This window comes from Euprymna scolopes, chromosome 24, assembly GCF_053919585.1.
Source record: "Euprymna scolopes isolate OS-2025 chromosome 24, ASM5391958v1, whole genome shotgun sequence".
Taxonomy (NCBI): domain Eukaryota; kingdom Metazoa; phylum Mollusca; class Cephalopoda; order Sepiida; family Sepiolidae; genus Euprymna; species Euprymna scolopes.
Genome location: NC_136505.1, coordinates 87,277,611 through 87,304,955, shown reverse-complemented (window position 1 = coordinate 87,304,955; position 27,345 = coordinate 87,277,611).

Below are 27,345 nucleotides of genomic sequence, written 5' to 3'. Positions count from 1 at the left end.
TTAGGTAGAAAAGTAACTTATCTTGCCTTTGATAACATTTATTTGTTATATATTTGTTTTTTGACAACTTTTTCGAATCTATGTGTACAGTAATACAAACCCAATAAATGTTATGAAAGGCAAGATAAGTTAGTTTTCTACCTATACTATTTAAGTTTTTAGTGTTTTTATTTAATGTAAAATGTTTATTCGGCTTGAAAAACACAATGTTTACTGATATATTTGAAAAATACAAATGACGGTCGACTCTGTTGAATACATAAGTTTGGGAAAATGAATAAAACTTAAAAACTATACAAAATACTGTTAGAAACCCGCTCAATATATTTTACTGTAACATAGGCTGTCAGATGGGTTTCTAACATTATTTTGTATAGTTTTTTAGTTTAACTCATGTTCCCAAACTTATGTATTCAACACAGAGTCGGCCGCCATTTGCATTTTTTTCAAATATATCAGTAAACACTATACTTTTCGAGCCGAATAAACACGTTACATTAAATAAAAACACTAAAAACATATCCAGTTAGGTAGAAAAGCAACTTATCTTGTATTTGATAATATTTATTTCTTATATATATATATATTTGATAACTTTTTCGAATCTATGCATATAGTAATATAAACCTATATATATATGTATATATATGTATATATATATATATGTATATATGTTTATATATATATATATATATATATATATATATATATATATAGTGACCTTGTGTGTGTGCGCGCGCGCTCATGCGTGTGTTTGTGTACTTGAAAAGATATATGGGTTGTTCATACCTGTGAAGCTAATTCTATTTGATCGTTAGCTGGAAAAAAAAATAATAAAGCTGCCAAATGGTAAAATTGATAAATTGGAACCTGGTGGGCGTAAGTTGAACACGTTTAAATTGGTTTATTTGTAAAGTTTTGATAAGCATGTGGTCTTAATTAAATCATAGCGAATAACGCTGTAGAGCTAAATGTTTTGGTTTACATTCTATTTGATGGAACCCAGGTCATATTTATTTAACTTTTGAATACTATAAGTTGAGAATTGGCTTGATAAATAATAAATACGAAATGTACATGAATTAAACCGTACAGTCTGCTAATATATGTGGAGGTGGAGGTGTTTCTCTGTGCGTTATATGCATAAATTGAGATATTTCCCGACAATAAAATCCAACAAACACAGAACTTTATATTAAAAAAAAAAAAATTGCTTCCTGTATAAAAAATGTTAGCTTCCTTATCAATTGTTAATACAGACGGAATAAGCTATTGAATTATGTGAGTTCCGAAGCTATATAAAATTTTGAGATATAAAAACACCAAAAAAATACACACATTGTTCGCAAATCTACAAAATGTATATTATTTATTTAATAACATGATAAAAAACATGATTTTATGTTATTTTTTGTTAAATATTACTAAATGAGGAATACTCTCAATTTGAAATCCATTTAGTATTATGCATGTTAAATTGAGAAAACGAACGTTTGAAATATATGTAAAAAAGTTAAATAAAAACAAAATGGCCACCGAATTTTACCTGATGCCATGTTTATCTGAAAACGAAGCTTGAATTATAACTCGAAATGATTCTTAATTAATGATATTTACGGCTGACGTACACGAGTGAGGCCCCCATGGCGAAATACGCATCGGCTCCGACAGCGCGCCCGAGAGAACGTTTATTATTCTGAAAAGGAAAGAATTTTGGTGTGTGCGGCCTTGTTTTTAATTTTTTATTTTGGCTTGGACTTCGCGCTTTTCGGATTATTTCGTTAAGTTTTTTTTTTTTGTTTTTTATGGATATTTTTCTTTTTTCCGGAAATTATAGTTATAGGTAATTATTAACAGGAAAATTGGTGTAAGTCCAGATTAGCACTTGTGGCGATAAGCAAAAACCTTCATCGTGCATCTACCTGTCACGGAATGTCGTCGGTGTTTTTCCTCATATCGAAAAGCAGTGAAATGTTATTTGGTGCTAGTGCACTTATTGATCCGCGCTGTTTTTTTAAAATAGTATTTTCAAGTTTAATTACGATATCTTTTTTTTTTATTATTAAATTGCTAGGTGAAAGTACAGAATATATGCACAACACCCTCTCGTCCCTATGTTAAGAATAGCTTTCTAAATAATAAACGTTATTATTTCAGCACGGATCAATAAGCGCATGAGTACCTTTTATTTTCTTGAATAATAATAATAATAATAATAATAATAATAATAATAATAATAATAATAATAATAATAATAATAATAATAAAAACTTTTGTTTATCGCCACAAGTGCTAACCTAGATTTGCACCAATTTTCCTGTTAATAATTACTTATAACTATAATCTCCGGTCAAAAAATACCCCCCCCAAATAAAACGAAACAAAACAAAAAACAAAATACCCCGAAAAGCGCAAAGTTCAAGCCAAAATAATAATAAAAAAAAACAAAGTCAATAATAAACGCTCCCTGGAACGCGTGGCGTACAGCATCTGATGCGTATTTCACTATAGGGGTCTCACTTGTGTACGTCCACGATATCTACGACTACTAATAATATAATATTTATTATTAATATCATTTAATATTTATTATTATTAATTATCTAATATATTGATATTATTCATGATAATATGATTTAATATTCATTATTAATAATAATATAATTTAATAATATTTATTATTAATAATGATATAATTTAATAATATTACTGTTAATAACATTATGATTTAATAATATTATTATTAATAATATGATTTAATACTATTTATTTTTAATATAACATAATTTAATCATATTTATTTTTAATATAACATAATTTAATCATATTTATTATTAATAATAATATAATGTAATAATATTTATTATTAATAATATAATGTAATAATATTTATTATTAATAATATAATGTAATAATATTTATTATTAATAATATAAGTTACTAATATTTATTATTAATAATAATATCATTTAATACTGCTTATTATTGCTACTAATAATATGATAATATTTATTAATAATAATGATATGTAATATTTATTAATAGTATTTAAATAATATTATGAATTATGATATAATTTAACAATGTTTATATATTATTAAATTATATTATTATAATTATATGTTTTTGAATTATATTATTATTATTAATAAAAACGACAATATAAAAGCATTTTTAAACGTTATACAAAAGGTTGTGTATTCTTCTCTAGTCGCGACCTTTAACATTTACCTGTTTTATCTATCTAGTCCAGTTTTATGTTTTGTCATTTTTTTTTTTTAGAGTGTTTTGATTATTCGAACTAGTATTCTCATTTTCGGAGCTATTAATTACAACATTTTGGTCGATGGAATCTCCGTCGTTTTTTCGGGTGCGTCTCGTCGAACTCGGGAATCTTTTTGTTGAACGCACGAATCTGCACGTAATTTCAACTGGAACTCTTTATTTAATCTACGGGGATAGCTTTCTCTTGTTTTATAGAAGTCTTAAGTCATTTGTAGTTGTATTTTGGGGCATCGCTCATACTGAGGATTGAACCTTCGCCCTCTAGAGGAGGAAACTGAAACTGCGCCACAGGTCCTTATGTGGATTAAATTTATTTCGTTCGAAATTTCGCACGTATAACAGAGATCAATATAAAGATTTCCAAGTTTTGTCGACAAAACGAAAATGTCGGAGGTTGCATCGGCCGAAACGTTGTGATAATAACAAGTAAGTCCAAATACTCTAAATAATCATACTTCAGTTTTTTAATATCTTGTTCGCATCTATCTATCTCTCTCTCTCTCTCTCTCTCTCTCTCTCTCTCTCTCTCTCTATATATATATATATATATATATATATATATATATATATATATATATCCGAACCCAATCCATCGCGAACATAAAGTGAAATAAGTACGTAGATGTTGCCAAATTTGCTGCAAATAAGATAGGCATCCTCTACCGAACTTGAAAACGTTCCACACTTGCCAATAGATTTATAGTCTGGTTTCCTAGATATAGATTCACTGAAACCCGTGTGAATATTAAAGAGTGCTCAATGGAAACAGAGCAAATATTAAGTCTGTTTATTATACAAACGTTATTGGTTACACGTGTGCATATATGTTTCAGTTGAATCTCAATTCAGAGAGACCCACCTCATCAAACCGAAAAAGTGTTGCGTCTTTTTTTCAGTCTAATGAGGCGAATCTCTCTAAATTAAGATTCCACTGAAACATGTGTGCACATATGTAACCAATAATGTTTGTATAATAAATATACTACGATGTCAAAACATCGTTAATTCACTACCCGCACAGCAACAGCTATATAGCGTAATGGTGGAAAGCCTTAACTGTCGTTTGGGCTGTAGGGTTTCGATCCTGGCTTGAGGTAGTTGCTTGTCTAGCCGCACTGGTGAGCTGTGATACAGCGAAACAGTACTGTATGTGGATGACTATCTTTTGCAGATTCTTTACACTATTAAGAGTTGCTATCACTATTTTAAAGAATGATGTCATTCCTGAATACTGCGTCTATATCCTGTCCAATACAAATTCTGCAAATCAGACAAGCAATATCCATTTTCAAGATAGCAATCAAAATAAGAGAAATAAGAGTAACGTCAGAATAATTTGAATAATCATAACATTCAAACTCATCTCACAAAAATTCCAATAATCAATATCTCTAACAAAGATAACAATAAATTAGATGTGATTAGAAGTTCAAATAACTTTGATAATGATAATAATAAAATTTAAACATTCAATTTCATAATAAAAAACTATTTTTTGAAATATATTTCAAATGTTGCCATATAATCTATCGAAACCCTACTTAATTTTTTTTTTTGTTTTACCAAATTCAACCTATCATTCTAAATCTCATTGCACATTGACCTCCCATTTTCTTACCACTATGAAACATTTAGTACAGCACAATCATATTGACACACCGGTTCTCTCCAGATCACCGAAGTTAAGCAACGTTGAACCTGACTAGTACAAGATGGGTGACCATTTGGGAAGGCTAGGTGCTGTATGTACCTTGTGGGAAGGTTGAGTTTGGAGCCAGCACCCTCCCCGTGAAAAAAAACCTCCTCGCTACAAAAGCACCTACAAAAAGTTGTAGATGGCCTATGCCCCTCCTGATGCTCAAGGGCCATGGATGGATGAAAAATTTGCAAAAGGTTGAGATGTAACATGTTTCTATTCACTCTTATTACTTATTTGCCAAAACATCAGATTATGTAGAAAACAATTTTTACTGATTTACAAGTCACATTAATAAAATTAACATCTAATTGTTTCACTGTAGTTCTATTGTAATAATCTCAAGTAGTTCTCTTCTTCTTCAAAAAAGTTCGTTTTAGTTCAATGTCTGATCCGAACTAATATTCCACTCGTTATTCTATTGAAGAACAGCTTCATTTTAATTGTTTGCTAATGTGAGCGTTGATATTTTCAATTACCGGGGAATTTCCACGGGTCCTGCTTGTTGTTGTTGTTGTTGTTGTTGTTGGTGGTGGTATTATTATTATTATTATTATTATTATTATTATTATTATTATTATTATTATTATTATTATTTACTCACTAGCAGTAGTCACAGAAGCCATCACAAAGATGGTTCGTTGAGAACAACTTGTGGTGTTGCCTGGAGTCTGAGTGACAACAAGTCTCTCCAAATTTCCAGTACTTTCCACCTCTTTTGATACACTTTGTGTTATCACAACAGCCGCTTATCATTGATTTCTCGTTGGCTGCGACTATTGGTCTTCACTGGAATTTGGGTGGCAATAAGCCTCCCCTAGGTCCCAGTTCTCTTTGCACTCATCCAGCGGAGGTCTGGCTAGTGCTTTCTCTCCTCGGTCTTTCCATCCACATTGACCCTCATTCTTTGGTGTGGTCCCCAGTTTATAGTGATACTCACAGAGAAGAAAAAAAAGGGGCGGTATTTTTCAATTCTACAGTTTCAGTTTTCATAATTCCATGTGATGTTTCTTTGTGTTTTGCATCTGTAGCCGTTTCTGCGTCCAGTTTGTGTGTAGCTTATGTGTGGTGTTAGTCCCCACATTTAAGGCTTTTCCTTAATATTTCTGCAGTTTTCTATATTGAAATTCGTTGTATAGTTCTTGCCATCCCTCTGATTCCAATCTCACCCATTCTTTTTTTCAAAATGTTTCGGTATCGTTCATAGCGTTCCTACTATTAGAGGTCTTATCTTTACTTTATTCATTTTCCAGATCCCTTTAAGCTTTCTGGTCAGTTCAGTGTATTTGCTCCGCTTCTCAGTCTCCTTGATCTTCACTCTGTTGACTGCTGGGACGGCAAAGTCTACAGTCTGGCAGGACTTTTCTTTCTTGTTACCTGTATTATTATTATTATTATTATTATTATTATTATTATTATTATTGTTATTGTTGTTGTTGTTGTTGTTGTTGCTATTAATATTATTATTATTATTATTATTATTATTATTATTATTATTATTATTATCATTATTATTATTATTGGCGGCTCACATGGAGCTTTCACACAAGTCAACAAACGATCTGATTGGAGACCTGTGGTGTTCTCTGGAAGCTGAGTGACAACAAGTCTCCCCAGACGTCCAGCCCTCTCCACCTCCTTCGATAGCATTTGCAAATCGCATCATCGCAACAGCCTCTTACCATTGATTTCTCGCTGGCAGTGCCCATTGGTTTATACTGGAATTTGAGTGGCAGTAAGCCTTCTCAAGATCCCAGTTCTCTTCGCGCTTGTCCATATTATTATTATTATTATTATTATTATTATTATTATTATTATTATTATTATTATTATTATTCAATCACAGGTCAATATCAAAGGTTTCTCTTTGAGAACAACCTGTGGTGCTCCCTAGATTCTGAATGAAAACATGTCTTCCCAGATTTCCAGTATTCTTCATCTCTTCCGATAATCTTTGCAAATTAATTTGCATTATCATAACAGCCATTTACCATTGCCTTTTCGTCGTTAGCTACGATTGGTCTTCACCGGAATTTGAGTGGCAGGAAGTCTCTCCAAAGTCCTAATCCTCTTCGCACTCATCCAGTGGAGGTCTGGTTAATGCTTTATCTCCTCGGTCTTTCCATTCTCCTTGCCCCTCCCCGATTACTTGGTGTGGGGCCAGTTGATACCGTCATTTTTTTGTTATTTTTTGGGAGTGGGGGTAGCTTACAAATATACAATTTCAATTTTCACTTAGCGTTTCTTTGTGTTTTACTTCTGTAGCAGTTTCTGAAAGTCCGGCTATCGCCTTTCGCTCATGTGTATTATTCTCCACATTAAAGGATTCTTTATGATATTTCAACTGTTTTCATTATTATTACCCATTGTATCTTCTCAGCCATTCCTCTGATTCCTATTTCTCCTATTCTTTTTTTTTTTTCAAAATTTGGAATTGTTCCTAATACTCTAGTATTATAGGTGACTTTCTTCATCTTCCATATCTAACTAGCTCTATGTATTTGTTCAACCTCTCCATCTCTTTGATATTCACCCTGTGGTCTGCTGGAACGGCGAAATCTATGATTTGGCAGGACTTTTACTTCTTATTAATTATTACGACATCCGATGTTCTTACTTGGCTGTTTTTATCTGTTTATATGGCCATGTCCTCTACGATTTTATTATTATTTATAATTTTCTAAAACCAACAGTAAGTTCTCTACAGTGCAACGTATACTACACTGTATTGGGAATGTATTACTTCCTGGAGGCATGTGAAGCTTCCTTCCGGTGCATCGCGATGGGTCCCCAAATAAATCGCCTTTTCCTTCTTTCATTGGATTATTTTGATTATCGATTATCGATACTTATTGACGACATTCCGATACAATAGCTATCTAATAACACTGCCAGGTACATAAGGTACCTTTGTTTGAAATTTCATAAAAATTGGCCCAGTCATTTTCGGGTATATAGGGAACGGACTCCCACACAGACACACGCACACATACAAACAGAGTTCCTTTTATACAATAGTAGATACACATATATCTTTTCATTTACACACACACATACACACATATACATACAGTAAGATATATACAGATATATACATATATACATATATGTACACTCACATATATATTTTGAGAGAGAGAGAGGGGGGAGGAAAGAAAGAGGGAGAAGCGGTGAAACAGTTTCAGGCTCAAACAGAGGCAGAAAGAGCAAATTTCTGTCTCCATATAAAACCATTTATTATCCCAACTGAATTGTTTGATCGGGGATAACATCTGATGACGTTTTTTCCCCTCTAGGTTCTATCTCCTCGTTTGTACCCAAAGTACGAAGGTCAACGTAAGAGAGTCGTGGGAGACTGTCATTTGGTTGAGTCTCAGAATAGAAACTGCATCAACTTTAGATTTCTTTAGTCGTTGGGGACTATTGCACATTAATATCGATTTGGCATCACACAATTACCCAAAGCAATTTTTACAAAGAGGTTTCAGCCTTTTATGAGACGTTCATCGCAACAACGTAACCGATGTAACATTTTAAACACGTTCAGATTATTTGTAAGCTTTTCTAATGTGTTAATTATTTATGCATAATTCGATAAACAGAGAGAAGACGCGAAATTCCAAATGCAATCAGTCCATGTAAAGAGCTATTAGAATGGAAAATCGTCCGATATCTAACAATCTCTATATTAAAGGGATGGGATGCAGGATGTTTTCGTTGATGAGTTCAGTAAGTTCATCTGAGTACATTCCGTGGAGGTATTAGTCAAACATGTTGAGTTGTTCAACACTATGCTGATACGGCAGCATGAACGCGTTCTACGTGTATTCAATACACAGGCTGTAGTCGTCCGCTCCTTGTGCCGGTCCAAAGTTGTTGCTTGAGTCCAACGCCGGTCGCAGTGTCAGCCGTGTGGTCTCTGGAAATGTTGAAACTTCGCTCTTCAAGTAAAACAACAATTCCAGTTGTAAACAGGTTTATTTTTTGGCGGTCACGATGGTACTCGTTTTTTGAACAACACACGTGCTAATTGTAGACCGACTAATTGTACAAAGTCAAAAGACACACTGCATACTGAGAAGCGCATAAAGTCTGTCATACCTCAGAAAAAAATGACCAGTAGATGTCCAGAGAACTAGGTCTGATTGACGGCTCGTCTCATTTGCTGGGAGATAGATAGATCAATAAGGAAATGCCGATTACCTACTACTACTACTACTACTACTACTACTACTACTACTACTACTACAGAATCCAAATAATTAATTAAATGTGGAATTATTGTAAAACAAGTGTGTTTTGATTTAAATAATGCTTAGTACTTATATATTGTGGACATGATCACCCGCTGTATTTATAGGAAAGGCGCTATTTCATAATATGTGAAAAACGGTACAAATTGGTTGTTCCACACGCTGACAAAGACCAGTTGTTGCAAAATTATATATATATATATAAAGCTGAACGTCTGTGTGTGTGTGTGTGTGTGTGTGTGTGTGTGTGTGTGTGTGTGTGTGTGTGTGTGTGTGGTCACGAATAGGCTCCTATATGGTTGACTATTATATTATTCATAAATCAGAGTTCATTTTCTGTAGGCTGTTTTTGAATCCAGTCAACGACGGGTACTTTTGTATGAGAAAGCTTCTTGCTGTTATTTCAGATAATTTGAAAGATTAGCAGTGAGTTTTAGTGTCCCCTCCATCAAGCGCAGTGGTTTAGGAGAATTATATATATATATATATATATATATATATATATATATATATATATATATATATATATATATATATAATTCTCCTATATATAGATATATTTAATTCTCCTAAACCACTGCGCTTGATGGAGGGGACACTAAAACTCACTGCTAATCTTTCAAATTATCTAAAATATCAGCAAGAAGATTTCTCATACATTATATCTCCTATCTTTTGGAAATAGGATTATGAATATCTTCAGCATCAAATAACCCTTGTTCACAGGAATTTACTTTACGTATAAAAGTTAAAGAGGGGCGATATAACATATAAGAAATATTTGGAACCATGACCCCTGTTGCTGTTATAGACCATTTGAAACAATAGCAGCAAGTTTTAGTCTCCCCGCCGGAAATATAAGATATTTTGTCATTTACATGCAAAACTAGGAAAAGAAATGACTATGATTGAAACATTTTATGAAAAGGTGCAAAAATAGGCTCTGAGTGATGGATGATCGCCGTAAGGGTATATGTCACATAGCCCACTACACAATTCACACTACACAATTGACAAAGTTGTATTGGTCATTAACTTTCCAACGAGCTTTCATTTGTTTTAATTCTGATCAATAGTCGCTGAGATTTAGAACATTACTTGCAAACATATATATATATATATATATATATATATATATATATATATATATATATATACATATATAAGTGAAAGTGTCTGTCTGTGTGTTTGTGTGTCTGTTTATGTACATTTCCCTACACAATAACTTTGTCAATGTTTAGTCTACAGACTCGAAATTTAATATACAGGGTATTGAGATTTGGGAAAATCTTTGTAATCGGTTTTCGGCCAGAAATTTGTCTGTTAAGGGGTCAAAGTTTAACGATTTGACCTTTGAGAACTCTACCAAACTCCTCCGACAATTTTGGATCTAAACACTTGAAATTTTAGATATCGGTTCCTTGGACATGGATCTAACTTAATAACTTGATTTGAGCCCAAAACAATAAATGTTAAGGAGTCATAATAGGAGTCAAAGTTTAAAACACATTTTACTTCTGCGGTCTCTACCAAATTACTCAGACAATTTCTGGTCTAAACATTTGAAATTTTACATAAAGTGTATTCAAAGATAGGGCAAGCTTTTTAATCGGTTTGGGTCGAAAATTTGAGCTACCAATATATAAATGTATGCATGCATGTTTGCATGTCTGCCTAAAACTTTCGACAGAGGCAATGGATTTTCACAACATCAGTATCTTTTTGAAGCTCGACCCTTCAGACGACAAATACCGAAAAATTGGCTTCTTCACCCTCAACTGGGCACTTTTAGACAGGGAGGGTCACTTTATTCGCCGATATTGTCGAAAGTCATCCCCTCTTTTTGGTTGTCTAGCCTTAAATTTCCGATTTGGCTGTGGTCGTAACAGCCTTCCTACTACCACTTTTTTGTTGTTTTGCTCAACACGCGCCTCCAAACACCCGGGAAACGCCGAGCACCCATGCTAGTACATATACAAAAGTGAAAATACCTGCGTGTGTGTCTGTCTGTGTACATTACTCTACACAATAACTCGGTCAATTTTCGGTCTACAAACTCGAGATTTGACATAAGAGATATTGAGATTTGGAAACCTCTTCTTAATCGGTATTCAGGCAGAAAGTCAGAAGTTCGGGCTGTTAAGGATTAAGGGCTCAAAGTTCAACGATTTGACCGTTGAAATTTTAGATATAAATTACTTGGACATGGATATAACGTTATAATTGGATTTGAACCCAAAACAGTAACTTCTAAGGGGTCATAATTGGAGCCAAAGTTTTTAAAAAATTGGCCTCTGCGGTCTCTACCAATTTACTCAGCCAATTTTTAGTCTAAACATTTGAAATTTTACATAAAGTGTATTCAAACATAGGATAAGCTTTTTAATCGTTTTTTTTTTGTTGAAAATTTGGCATCCTAAGGGTCAAAGTTCAAAACAGGTCTCTAGCAAACTATTCAGCCAATTTTAGGTCTAAACACTTGAAATTTTACATAAAGGGTATTCAGACATGCAGCAAGCTTTTTAATTAGTTTTTGGCGAAAATCTGGCTGGCGAAAGGTCAAAGTTGACAGAGTTGACCATTGTAATTTTGGGTCTAAATACTTGAAATTTTAGATGTAGGTTATTTTGATATGGGTCAGACATTTTAATTCAATTTGAGCCCAAAATAATAGATGTTAAGGGGTCAAAATTGGGGTCAAAGTTAAAAAAGTTGATATCTGTGGTCTCTTTTCTCTATGGTAGTTAAGGAAGTTATAAAGGCATTACCGTACATATTCACACTTTTTTTAATATATACATATGCATATAAAGCTATGAATAGTACATAGGGCCCGCGCAAAGCCGGGTAGAATTGCTAGTTTGCATATATATATATATATATATATATTAGGCACCGCCAAAAATGGCCGCAAAATCAAGTTGTTGTTGTTTTTTAAAACGAAATTACGTTTATTAAAATCCATTATTTCTGAGTAACTTTTTTTTTCCAGAAAGATAAAACCCTGAATTTTATCATATAGAAAACAGAATAATGTAAAACTTTTTCTACTATTTTTAATTCAATTTTAAATGTTAAATTTTCCCAAAAAGTTAACAATTGACATTTTTTGTCTTGCACAAAAAACGTACTTAAATATTAAAAAAAAAGGGTTTTTGAAATAATTAATTAATTTATTTATTGTCTAACTAAGATTTAGGATGATTTTCTAAGAGAATATGCAAAAATATTATAATATAAGTACCTGAATTTCAAATAATTCCACTTATTCATATAGGTAACCAGATATTCGCGTTGACGTAGAGTTCAGATCGACTCTGTTTACGTTTTCGTCTGATAAAAAGCAAACTATGGAAGACCAAACAGGCAAAAAAAAAACTTATTTTTCAGTGACGAAAATTTCAATGTATTAAGCTGAGGCTGGCCAGTACCAGATGGGTGACCATTTGTATGCGTTTGGTTTTTAATGTGTATGTGTGTGGGGGCCAGGCTCCCCAAAATGGGGGGGGGGCAATTTAAAGCAGAATCAAAAAAAATTATTTCAGCGCGTTTGGTCCACCATAGTCAAAGGCGGCAAACGTTTTCAAACTGGATCGAAAAAAAAGATGCTATTTTTAAAACAAAGGGCACAATATTTATCGAATTTTTTTTTGGGGGGTATCGATTATTCAAAGCATGCCCTGTTTAATAATGGTCATGCATTATTCGGCTCGCTAAAAAAAAATTGTTAATTTATTTATCAAAAATTTTAAAATAGCTTTTTTCGTATAAATATTAAAAAAAATTTTTTTTTGTTTTGCTTAACTTAAATTAATTATTTTACTTAACATATTCACGGAATTTCACACTTCAAAACTCAAAAGCGGGATAATTAAACACAATCGAAGTTCTGATATTCAGACGTAAAAATAAGGTATGCAAACAATTTTTTTTTTTTTTTTTTTTTTTTTAATCTATAATTCTGTCCCTTACAACACAATATGTTGATTTCAGTCTCAGATGATTATTTTAAGCATATTTGTTCCCACTTCAAAACAAGGGGGGGTTTTGTAAGCAAAAAAAAAAATATATATATAAATATCGTTTATGAAAAATAAGTACACTGTTATAAAGTTCATTCTTCTCCTAATAATCGCTGAAAATTTCGTATTGATCGGATAATTACCTGATTTTTGGTAGATTTTTAAAAAGACGGTCCGTCAAAAAGTACTGACCTGCCCCCCCCCAGTTTTGGCGGTGCCTAATATATATATATATATATATATATATATATATATATATATATATATATATAAAGAATTAATAAAACATGCTAAAAACACTTTAAGAAGAGTTAAAAATATATCCTTAACCCGCAGAGTTTCAAAAGAAATACTTGCCTTCTAATCATAGGGTAGGAATTAGCAAAATGCGGAATCGAATTTTGCTTGCAAAGTATTTAATGCGACTAAAAGGTAAAAGTTAAAAAATAGTGAAGCAGAGGAAATGAAGTAAAATGATTTCACGTGAATGGCTTGTAAAGTGAATAGTAGAATATCCAATAAGGGTAAAATCGAAGAAAAGTTTAGAAAAGTTCGGTATATATATATTAAAAAAATAAATTAAAAAAAAGTTTATAAAAGTTCGGTATATATATATATATATATATATATATATATATATATATATATATATTATATATATTATATATATATATATATATATATATATAATTCAAATACGCTAGTATTTTAATATATGGTTAAGTGTTATATATATATATATATATACATATATATATATATATATATATATATATATAATTCAAATACGCTAGTATTTTAATATATGGTTAAGTGTTATATATATATATATATATACATATATATATATATATATATATATATAATTCAAATACGCTAGTATTTTAATATATGGTTAAGTGTTATATATATATATATATATATTATATATATATATATATATATTATATATATATATATATATTATATATATATATATAATATATATATATATATATACATATATATATGCATATATATATATATATATATATATATATATATATATATATAATTCAAATACGCTAGTATTTTAATATATGGTTAAGTGTTATATATATATATATATATATACATATATATATATATATATATATATATAATTCAAATACGCTAGTATTTTAATATATGGTTAAGTGTTATATATATATATATATATATATATATATATATTAGGCACCGTCAAAACTGGGGGGGGGGGGCAGGTCAGTACTTTTTGACGAACCGTCTTTTTAAAAATCTACCAAAAATCAGGTAATTATCCGATCAATACGAAATTTTCAGCGATTATTAGGAGAAGAATGAACTTTATAACAGTGCACTTATTTTTCATTAACGATATTTATATATATATTTTTTTTTTTGCTTACAATTTGCTTGTTTTGAAGTGGGAACAAATATGCTTAAAATAATCATCTGAAACTGAACAAAACATATTGTGTTGTTGTAAGGGACAGAATTATAGATTAAAAAAAAAAAAATTGTTTGCATACCTTATTTTGACGTCTGAATATCAGAACTTCGATTGTGTTTAATTATCCCGCTTTTGAGTTTTGAAGTGTGAAATTCGGTGAATATGTTAAGTAAAATAATTAATTTAAGTTAAGCAAAACAAAAAAAAATTTTTTTTAATATTTATACGAAAAAAGCCATTTTAAAATTTTTGATAAATAAATTAACAATTTTTTTTGCGAGCCGAATAATGCATGACCATTATTAAACAGGGCATGCTTTGAATAATCGATACAAAAAAAAAATCGATAAATGTTGTGCCCTTTGTGTTAAAAATAGCATCATTTTTTTCGATCCAGTTTGAAAACGTTTGCCGCCTTTCGACTACGGTGGACCAAACGCGCTGAAATAATTTTTTTTTATTCTGCTTTAAATTGCCCCCCCCCATTTTGGGGAGCCTGGCCCCCACACACATACACATTAAAAACCAAACTCATACAAATGGTCACCCATCTGGTACTGGCTAGCCTCAGCTTAATAATACATTGAAATTTTCGTCACTGAAAAATAAGTTTTTTTTTGCCTGTTTGGTCTTCCATAGTTTTCTTATAAAACGCAAACGTAAACAGAGTCGATCTCGACTCTACATCGACGCAAAATATCTGGTTACCTATATGAATAAGTGGAATTATTTGAAATTCAGGTACTTATATTATAATATTTTTGCATATTCTCTTAGAAAATCATCCTAAATCTTAGTTAGACAATAAATAAATAAATTAATTATTTCAAAAACCTTTTTTTTTTTTTTTAAATATTTAAGTACGTTTTTTGTGCAAGACAAAAAATGTCAATTGTTAACTTTTTGGGAAAATTTAACATTTAAAATTGAATTAAAAATAGTAGAAAAAGTTTTACATTATTCTGTTTTCTATATGATAAAATTCAGGGTTTTATCTTTCTGGGAAAAAAAAGTTACTCAGAAATAATGGATTTTAATAAATGTAATTTAGTTTTAAAAAACAACAACAACTTGATTTTGCGGCCATTTTTGGCGGTGCCTAATATATATATATATATATATATATATATATATATATATATATATATATATATTTAGAGAGAGAGAGAGAGAGAGAGAGAGAGAGAGAGAGAGAAAGTTGATTGATAAATTATAATCTCCATATAATCTGATATTCTTCGAAATAAACTTTCTGAACAAAAAGTCTAAAAAAAAAAAGAAAAGGAATTTTTAAGCCTGCCTAATCTGACTACAAGTAGACATGTTATATGAGACTAAGTTGTTTTTAATTATTCCGTACTGACGTTCAGCCTTCACATGCTATACGGAGAGGGGGGGTGAGTAGGGACAGGGGGAAGACTGATCGTGTATTTATCGCAGTGGATATTGCCATTTATTGTCAGTTGTCTAATGAAATTGTAGGACTTATCATGGGCGTTTTTGACAGCGACCGATTTGCGTTGAGCTAAAATAAATTCTATTTTAACTAATAAAGATGACCATGTTGTAGCCAACAAGGGAGCAATCCCCCACTACAATGTTCTGTAAATCAAAGGTTCTTGTAAATAACTCTGTTTGATGGAAATCCTGCTTGATATTATGCACACGGTGGAAGAACAAAACTCTTTGTCGTTGTGGTAGCCAGACAAGTTCTTGCATTAAATGTTTTATAGAACTACACTTTCTACTTTTTTTTAATTAGATGAACTAAGAAAATGTCCTAATTCTAATCGAATTTTCAGCATTTATTCACTCTAACCTATAAAATTATATTTCACAGTCAGACCCAATAGGATTTAAGCTGATTAATGTAACGTTATTTTTTCTTTGCCAATTTTGATACGATGTTATTGGCAATATAATATTTAGCTGAAATCGTTTGTGAATTTTTTTGGGCGCATGATATTAAAAAAAAAAAACTATTGATATAAATCTGGTAGGTCTCAATCAAGTAAACATGGTGGTCATCCATGAATGCGGGTCTAGTGATCAATCAATATGCAATACGCCGCATGCAAAAACGGGCGTCACAATTTTATTGGCCATCAGTGTTTTCCAACAATATTCTTCAATAAAACTGATCCGATTATTTTATGTTTCGATATGGTGATATATATCGTGCATTTTTTGAAATTTCCACTGTTCGTGCTGTTTGACATTTCCGAAACAGGATTCTTGATGCTTGGATTTTCCAGAGCACAATTCTTATTGGTTGAGTTTTCCACAACACATCATTCGTGTTGCTTAGGTTTTCCAGAACATATTATTCTTGCTATTTGAGTTTTCCAGAACACATTATTCTTGCTGTTTGAGTTTTCTATAACACATTATTCTTACTGCTTGAGTTTTCTGAAACACTTCATTCTCGCTGCTTGGATTTTCTAGAACACATAATTCTTGTTGCTCGGGATTTCAAGAACACATTATTCTTTCTGCTTGAGTTTTCCAGAATACATCATTCTCGCTGCTTGGATTTTCTAGAACACATCATTCTTGCTGCTTAAGCTTTTCAAAACACACCATATTTGCTGCTTGGGTTTTCCAGAACACATGAATCTTGCCACTTCAGTTTTCCAGAACACATAATACCTGCTGCTTGGGGTTTCCAGAACGCATAATTCTTGCTGCTTAAGTTTTCTAGAAAACATTATTCTTGCCGCTTGGGGTTTCCAGAACACACCATGCTTGGTGCTTGAATTTTCTAGAACACATGCTTGCTGCTTGTTTTTTCCAGACATAATTCTTGCTGCTAACATGATAGAAAAAAATGGCGTTTCCAAATAGCGCGTTATACAAAATGCATTTTTTTCTTCTAATTATAACATTTTCTTGTAATGATTTTAAACTATTGTTCTCATTTCGAATGTTATTCTCACAACGTTTCAGCCGATGTAAATCCTAAACTTATTTAAGTGTATCTAGTCGTACTCGTGAATCTTTCTGTCGAACTCGGGAATTTGTACAGAATTTCAAACGGAGACCTTTATTTAATTATAGGATAGCGTACGCTCCTTCCGTCGGCCATGATCGGGCAGAAGTATTATGGATGATTGGAAAAATAGATCGACGTTATTAATTATATAAAGAATAACATGTGTCTTTCTGTTCTCTTTCTCTATTTTTTACTTTGTGTTTCCCTTCCTACTTTTGTTTCTCTTTCTTTGTCCTCTTTCCGTTTGTTCCTTCCTGTTTCTTCTCCATTCATCTTTACTTTCTTCCCCCCTTATCCTCAAACTTGTGAAAATCGAAAATATTGTTTGTTAATTTTATCTCAATATTATAGGTAGCATTTTCAGGACTTCTGAGTGCGAGGATGAAAATATTTTACCTACCTCTATTTACGACCAATCAAAAATCAAATATCGACCAGGATTAAATATTATAATCTATTAGAAATGCAATTTTTAATTTTGTTTTAAACAGGCACATAGTTTACTTATATAGCTGATAAAATAGATTTTATAACGTACCTTCTATGAGTAAGCTCTTAATCCCACAGATACCGGGGGAATGGAGGATAGTTCTATTTAATATATAAAATAAAGAAAAAGTCGCCTTTATAATATGAGTGATGGTAAAAAGTGTTTACCCTTTTATCACGTTTGTTGATTATCTGAGCAGCTTGAAAAAATAGAATTTGTGGAGATTTTGCATTCTACGTGAATCGAGGTAAACGAACTGTTCAATCTCCCCTCTCCATCTTCAGATCCCAACACCCTTTCTTCGCACCCGACGGTACGGTGAGCCTCCGAATTGACTCCCAACCCCACTGTTTGCTGTCGGTGACCTTTACATGAACGGAAATAAAATAGCAAGCATGTATGTTTTTTTTTTTTTTTTTTTTTTTTCGCCAACGGTAATTTTAAACCAAAGATAACAGCAAGATAGATAGATAGATATATAGATAGATAGATAGATAGATAGATAGATAGAATGAGGACGAATGAGAGAGAGAGAGAGAGAGAGAGAGAGGTATGTTAACAGGTGAAAATAACAAGTTTCTCACTTGATCAAATGTTCGCGTTGGAGAGAAGCAAATTGTTTAGTTCCGTTGTTTAGTTGTAATTGTTTTATTGTTAATAGATGTCTTCATCTTTTTCCTTCTTGTTTCCAATTATTGACTTTCATTCATTTTTCGATAAAATAAGATTTTTCGATAAAATAAAGATTTTTCGATAAAAAATTTTCGACAAAAGAGTTTTCGATAAAATAAAGATTTTTCGACAAAATTTCGATAAGATAAAGATTTTTCGACAAAATAAAGAAAAACGAACGAATGAAAGGGAAATAAATTAATATTCTTTATTTCTTTTGGATTTGTTTGTTTCATTTTTATCTCTTCTTCTTCTTATTCTTTTAATCTCATATTTTTTATCTTCTTTTTACGGTTTTGCATAGTCATGAATATATGTTTTATCTGTTTTTCGGTCAGACATTTCTTTCTTTTTTATTCTTTTTTATATTGAATTTGGAACACTTCACCCGATTTATCTCCCTTGTTTTCTGTAGCCATGTTGGATACGTATGTGTAAATAGTATAAAAACGGTATTTTCCACATAAGATTAGAGTAAGCATGGAAGTGGAAAATTCCATTAGAAGTTAAAACTTATGGTCAAGATGTGACGTCACAGACAGGGGAGAGGAAGGGGGGTATGATGACGGGTTTTTCACTTGATCAAATATTCGCGTTGAAGGGGAAAGAAATTATCAAGTTCTGTTGGAACTTTTTGTGTTTTAGTAGTAATTGTTTTATTGTTATTTTCTCTTCATCTTCTTTTTTCCTTCTTCCTATTGTCTTTCATTTTTTTTTTCGGCATTTTCTGTCTCCTTTTCTTCTCTTCTTGATTTGTTAGGTTTTCTTTATTTTCTTTTTTTTTTCTCTGTTCATTTTTTAGGAGTGAACATGCTCTTTTCTTCTTTTCTCTCATTTTGTTTTCACCCCCGACATGATAACATATTTTGTTAGTTACTGCCTTTGTTCAGACCAGTTCCCTTGACATGCGGTCAGTCGTCTTCTGTTGCGAGCCAGGATATGAATATCCTAACTCGCTACAAAAGAAAATAATGAAACAAATGGAAAGAAGGAAACAAAACTTAATTGTTGGATAAAATAAACATATCGTTTATTTTCTATCGAAAATAAAAGGTTTAGGTGGAACAAGTGTTCATTCAGTCGCTGACGACTACGCGCGTGGAAAAGACAGGAATGAAGTAGAGGAACGAGAAATGGAAGTCCCGCATGTAGAAAGGGAAAGAGAGAGTGTGTTGGTCTCAGCAAAGCCGCGCGTGCATGATAGCAGTCGTCCACGTGGAAAAGTCTTCAAGCCAAGAGCTGTGGACGCGAACTTGTCTGGTTTACCAACCAAGGCAAAAGAGAAGAAAGGGGAAGTTGAATGGTTGTTGTTGACTTTTTATACCGGGGTCAGTGTTCTGATTGCGCATGTCTAGATTTCCTTTCAGGGGAAGTGACGTTTCTCATGTGTGCGTACATGTGCGCGTATGTGTGCGTACATGTGTGTACGTTAGCGTGTGTGTGTATGCACATAAATGTGAGTGTATATACGTGAACGTGAATATATGTATGTGTCTGTGCGTATATGTGAGGAAAAAACATGTTCGAACACTTCTTTACAAACCACTTGACCTGTTTTTGAGGCAAGATCTCTACAGCAGATATAGGCAAGTCCACTTTTTCTACCTATTAAAACCAGTTCTGTTCACGTGTTTGAGACACATGCTGCTGGACTTCTCTCTATCCACACCAGTTCTGTTGATTGGTTATATTTTACATTGAATCTCTACAAATGTTTGTTAAGTTTACGTTCCATCTATCCACATGCTAAGAATCTTCGGCTCGTGTATTACTTCTAAGCGCAAATAAAATCTTGTTATATTTTATTGACTTTGGATGAATGTATGAACACAGAAAATTTATTATATCAATTTATTTAATTCTGCAAATCAACATTTCGAGCCAGCTACTTAGTTTCATTGGCTATTTCGAAGAACTTTTAATTCCTATTTGCTTTTTAAGGCAACAATAGGAACAGAAATTCGGGCGTCATTTTTTATCGGATGAACACAAATGGATACTAATAGAGACGGAGGTAAGTCAAAATGATCAAAAGAAAGGAATAAAAAAGAATGTGAGAGAAAGGAAGGAATAAAAAGAGAATTAAAAAGAAAGAAAGGAAGAGTGAAAGTGTGTGAGTGTGTGTGTGAGAGAGAGAGAGACAGAGATAGAGAGATAATAGAAAGAGAGGAGTCATATAACTTCTCCGTATTAGCAGTTTTAATTACTATGATCGTGTATAGAGGTCGTCTGCCTTTATATTTGTTTATTGTAGCAGTGAGTATAGAGTTGTGTCTGTCTGTTTCTGTCTTTCTTAGTAGTTGTCGAATAAAGGTTGACAAAATAACATCAGTAAATAGTTTGTTGATTTGCGTTTGAATGATTTTTGCCATGTAGTTATATTGAAAAAAGATAGTAATACACAGCATTCTATAGGAAAAAGGGTAAGAGACCTTCTAAAAATGTATCTTCATCCCTCACAGATCGAAAATAAGGGAATCACAAAACCTGCCCTTTTTGCCACGTACTTACTTTCTTACACAACCCCCAGAAGAGCTATAAGCGCAAATCTTGACATAAACACTAAGGCAAAAACCTGTTGCAAAAGATCGCCAAATAAAGGAAAGCAAAACTCTTCTATAAGTAACAAATTATATTTATTTATTTATGCAGTCATAATACCTGCTGTGCTATTCAACGCCATATCTCCTTACACAATGAAAACCCCCAAATCAGCTAAAATAAGAAATAATAACTACTAATACAAAAAAGTAATTGCACACACAGATTAAAATTAACCGAAGTAACACTCATAAAAATACAACCTATATAATCATAACTATTAGGTTGTCCTAAAAGTTTGTAAACACTTGCAAAAAAGTGAAATTTTATTCGCCAAGTCATAATAATAATAATAATAATAATAATAATACCAAAGGGCCGACAGGGTCAATAAGGACTGAAGGGCCGAGGAGCGAGCGCCAACCAAACCTCGGCTGGACAAGCGCAAAGAGAACTGGGACCTTGGGGAGGCTGTGCCACTCAAATTCCAGTATAAACCAATGCCCACTACCAGCGAGAAATCAATGGTAAGCGGCTGTTGCGATGATGCAAATTCATTGGCAAATGCTACCGAAGGAGGTAGAGAGAGCTGGACGTCTGGGGAGACTTGTTGTCACTCAGCTTCCAGAGAACACCACAGGTTTCCAATCAGATCGTTTGTTGACTTGTGTGAAAGCTCCATGTGAGCCAATAATAATAATCCTCGAAATAAAGACCATCATTTTCCAAGACTTTCTGCTATCGATCTGCAAGCTTTTGGATCTGCTCAAAGTACCATTCAGCCAGCTTCGAATCAAAGAATTCTTGACACGCTTCATCGACTTTATCAAACGAGTCAAATCCGCAGTCCTTTAGAAAGTGTTACATTGAACGGAAAAGACTGATGGAGTACAGTTAGGACTGTAGGCTGGATGTGACAGAACCTCACCGCCGTCCAGCTCTTCAAACTTGTCTTTGTCTCTTCCTGGCGGTGTGTGGCTTGGCATTGCCTTGCTGCATGAAAGCGCACTTTTGGTTAATCAGAGTCGGGTACATTTGCTTCAACTTTTCGTAGACCCGCTCCAGTTGCTTAGAGTAAAGTGAGTTCGTCGCAATTGTACCTTTTATATGCAAACTAGCAAAATTTATAGCCTATCATTTTGTTAATTATTTTCATCTGAGGATAAAAGCCATTCTTTTAAACTCTATGGAATAAGGAGAATTTTTAAGTTTTCAACTTATATTCCTTGTCGAATAATAACTTTGTTGTATGTATATATATATACATATATATATATATATATATATATATATATATATATATATATATATATATATATATATATATGAAGTGATGGTTGTGTGGTTCCAACAAGAGAAAAAAGTGTATATTTAAAAGAGAGTAGCCATCAACAATTGTAGATTTTTCAGACGTTTATCTTTTTTAATAATTTTTTAAATATTAAAAAATGACAAAAGTCTGAAAAACCTACAATTGTTGATAGCTACACTCTTTATATATATATATATATATATATATATATATATATATATATATATATATATATATATATATAGATAGATAGATAAAAGCTGCATAACTCACACATCAAGTTCTGTGACAAATCATTGTATGCATTTTTATTTGTGACCCCCCCCCTAAAAAAAAAAACGGGCCCCAACTATAATTAGGCCCCGTTTATTAGTGTTTTGTCTGAATGAAATGAAACTTTGGTCATAACTAGTTTATTATATTCAAAACATCACATCAAAACACTAGGGTTTGTGGGAGTTTCCAACTCCCAGCCTAACTCGATTGTTGCCCTTTAACTCATAAGAGCGACCTAACTACGTCACTTTCTGTTCCCCATATGTCTTCCTCTTTCGCGCCGGACCGTCGAGCTGTCAAGATGTAACAAACACCGGTCCGGTGGCAATGGGCCACCACAATGCTCCTGGCTACCGTCAGCCTCTCGCAATTAACGTTACTCATCTTTCAACGAACTCTCATCCTTTCTATCACTTCTTCATGTATATTTATGTAAATAAATTGCATTTCTTTCGCTGATATATAACGGTATGTTTTTGTCATCATTATGCGACCTTTTGCCTTTTCAATTGCTCTATCATTAAATACATACACCATAACACACATGGGGACGGGGTCGTCTATCACTCAGCAGACTATCCTGTTCCCCAACAGACTGGTAGACCGCCGACGTGATATTTCTTCAAATGGTGACTTTACGAACGCTGAACAATCTTTGTTCCCAAAAACATTTAAAACGTTCTCACTGTCGCAAATGTAACACGTCGTTATATCGTTAAATAATCAGGTAAATATACTCAAAAAAGAAAGAAAAAAAACAAAAAAAAAAGCAAAAAACACAATTTAAAAAACAAAAAGGAGAAAAAACTTTTTCGTCGCATTTTCAATTTTACGTCTAAGCACACGTGCGTCAATTATCTATCGTCCGCCATCTTTTTTCTTACTACTCGTGGACAGATAAATGTAAACAAACCACCTCGAAAAAAAAGTTTTAATTCTTGTCCCCAAACAGGTCTTTGGCCTTTTTTTCTCCGTTCTACAGCATATGTTCTAGATGGCCTCCATTTAGCTTTTTTTGGGGGGGGGGGGGTCACCCTATATATATATATATATATATATATATATATATATATATATATATATATATATATATATATATATATATATATATATATATATATATAGGCTGGAGAACTCACACATCAAGCTCTGTGACAAATCACTGTATGCATTTTTATTTGTTATGTGACACTAATTAATCCCGGGTAGAAATTCTTTACTTTGTGTTTTTTTTTTTTTTTTATCACGGAAACTAAATTAATCGTTTTTTAATGGTTATTACCCGCGCAAAAATGAGTGCATAGACGGCGCTTTTAACTGTTATGCTATTAGGCTGCTGTGACGGGCAGTGAATTGACAATGTTCAAACATTGTCCAAACGCCTAAGCTCCATTTGTTTACACAAAGATTATCACTTAATACGCTAATGGCAGTTTGTTTACCACTTCCCAATATGCTCAACCCAATATAGGGAACATTATAGTCACACACAGACAGTGCTGTTTTGCTGTACCACAACTCATCAGTGCAGCTAGACAAGCAACTACCTTAAGCAAGAAACTCGACCGCCGAGATGACAGTCGGTGCTTGTAACCGTTATTAACATTTATATAAAGCGTAAATGTTATTCAAGGCGGCCGAGAGTGATCTCATGATTTTAACAACACGATCTGCGCACATGGCGTAAGTGACCGACTTATTTCATTTCAAAGTAAAGCGCTCGACAATAAAAACCGAATTCTTAAAGGGACTGACATAATTATTACTATATATATATATATATATATATATATATATATATATATATATATATATATAGAGAGAGAGAGAGAGAGAGAGAGAGAGAGAGAAATTATTTCTGAGTGTGAGAGAAAGGGACAAAGGGGAAACAAGATAATAAACAAACAAAATGAGAGCTGGCAGAAAAGTAATTGATGCGTCAGATTAATTCTACAACACTGATATTTTTATGCGTGACTTCGTTTTTCTCGCCATGATATCTTTCATGTTTCTTTATGTTTTCTACGCGCCGTGACGAAGGGCAGACATTTTTCGTGACCTGAAGCCATTGGTAACGATATGAGACACACGTGTAACTTTGTAATCACACGTGAAGTCATTATTATTGTTATTTATTACTAGCTGTCTCGGCACGCCGCTGTCTGGCATTCATTAGTTGCAAATTTTAAATGAATGAGAAGCAAAATGATGGAAAAATGAAGTAGTGAATTAAATAAAGTAAGGGTATAACTGAGATTTTAAACTGCAACAGTTTATTTCCTTTGCATTGTTATTTTCATTATTTCATATTGTTGTCATGTTAACAATCTTCCTAGCCAGAATATTTTTAGCAAACAAACTGAGGCTACATACATTCCAATATTGTGAAGAAAATGCTGGGAAAATGGCAAACTCGTTTGGCAGAATCTAATATCGATATGTCAGATGCGAAGCTATCTAGGGATAAATTCTAAAATTCCGCAACATAAGTTTCTAGCTTAAAAGCGAATATTTGTTGAGATAAAAAATCGAATAAAGGAAATTACAAAATAAAATTAAAATCATAAATAAAATAAGATGGATAAATGATAAATAAATAGTATATTGAACCGACCATAATGAATTTCAATTTAGATTTGAAGCAAGATATGAAACCACAAGTTTGCTCCCCAACCGACTACAGCGTGCCCGTCTTCAAATCTAATGCAAACAAATACTTGTTCAGCAGTCCTCTTGAATAATCAAAAATTTTTAAGTGATATTCTACCCATTCCACTCACTGTTTCCGGTCCTCTTGCAGAGACAATCATCATTAATGTATCTCTTTAACAGTTATCCTCAAGTGGCTTGTGGGTCTTAATAATTTGTGAGTCATTAGAAAAAATATTTAGTTTACTCATATAATCTAGGTGACTTTAAAAATGATATAAGTTACAGTTTATGCTTTAGTTTACGTTTTTCTTTTAGTTCTAACTGCTTCCCAACCAACTACAGCACATTTGTCTTCAAGTTTACTGTAAACAAACACTTCTTGAACTTAAGATAATCATATTATCTTATATAATTTTCTGCTTCATCCAACCCATTGTTTTCAGTTGCGTTATGGAGGCGGTCATCTTTACAGAATCTCTTCAACATCTATCATCGACTCTTGATAAATGATTATTAAGGCTATGGCAACAGCATATTCTTTTCATTGTTTTAACTCTCGAGTATATATCCGACACAGTTAGACACAATTAATCAACCGTGAACCACCACTCTATATAAAATATATAAAAGCATATAATATATCAACGGACGCACACTCGAGAGCCAAAACAATGAAAAGAATATGCTGTTGTCCTAGCTGTAGTGATATTCTACAAATTATATTATTAAACGCACTCTTCTGTGAGAAGAACTCTCCGCGCATTGGTGGTAGTTTCATTTTAGAAAAATCTGAGACATACACACACACACACACACACACACACACACACACACACACACACACACACACACACACACACACACACACACACACACATATATATATATATATAAATATATATATATATATATATTTCATGATGTTTTTAGAGATACAAAATTTAAATATTGCAATTAGGTAAGGAAGACTTAGAGAAGCGAGGGTCGAAACCGGTCAGCTGGCTCCCCATTCTTTTTTCTTTCCTCTCCTGCTCCCCCTTCATTCCCACCTTTTTGGAGAGAAGATATATATATTTATATATATACAAATTTACTTTTAATCATGAATCATAAAAGTCTTCCTTCCTAATATATATATATATATATATATATATATATATATATATATATGAGAGAGACAGAGAGACAGAGATGGGGGTGTAAAAGTAAGAGTATGCTTTCATTGCGCTGGGTATCAAGTGTGGTTTTAGCGAACTGAATTGAAGGTGGCTGGTACTATAAAGAGATGGGAAGAGGGGGAAATTGTCGGGAAGGGGTGGTGGTGTCTGTTGTGCTATAGTAATAATCGTTTGTTTTTTTTCATGTTTTATCTTAAAATTTTCTTTTCCTGGTGATGCGTTTGGAAAGCTGGATATTTCAAACGACACTACACGAAAATCAAGAAAAATGTCTTCCAACACCCCAAATCGAAAAACAAACAAACACAAAAAATATAGACAAAAATAAATGTCATACAACGATAGAAAATTTAATATCCTATGAAGTCTTTTTTAATTCACAATTTGTGCTGTCACTTTCATCAGAGAGAGATATTAACCTTTTATTAAATATAACGTTAATATTTTATTTATTAATACTGTCCTATATATTACTACGATTCTCAAGGCACCAGTGCTGAATGATATATCGTTCGTAAAGTTC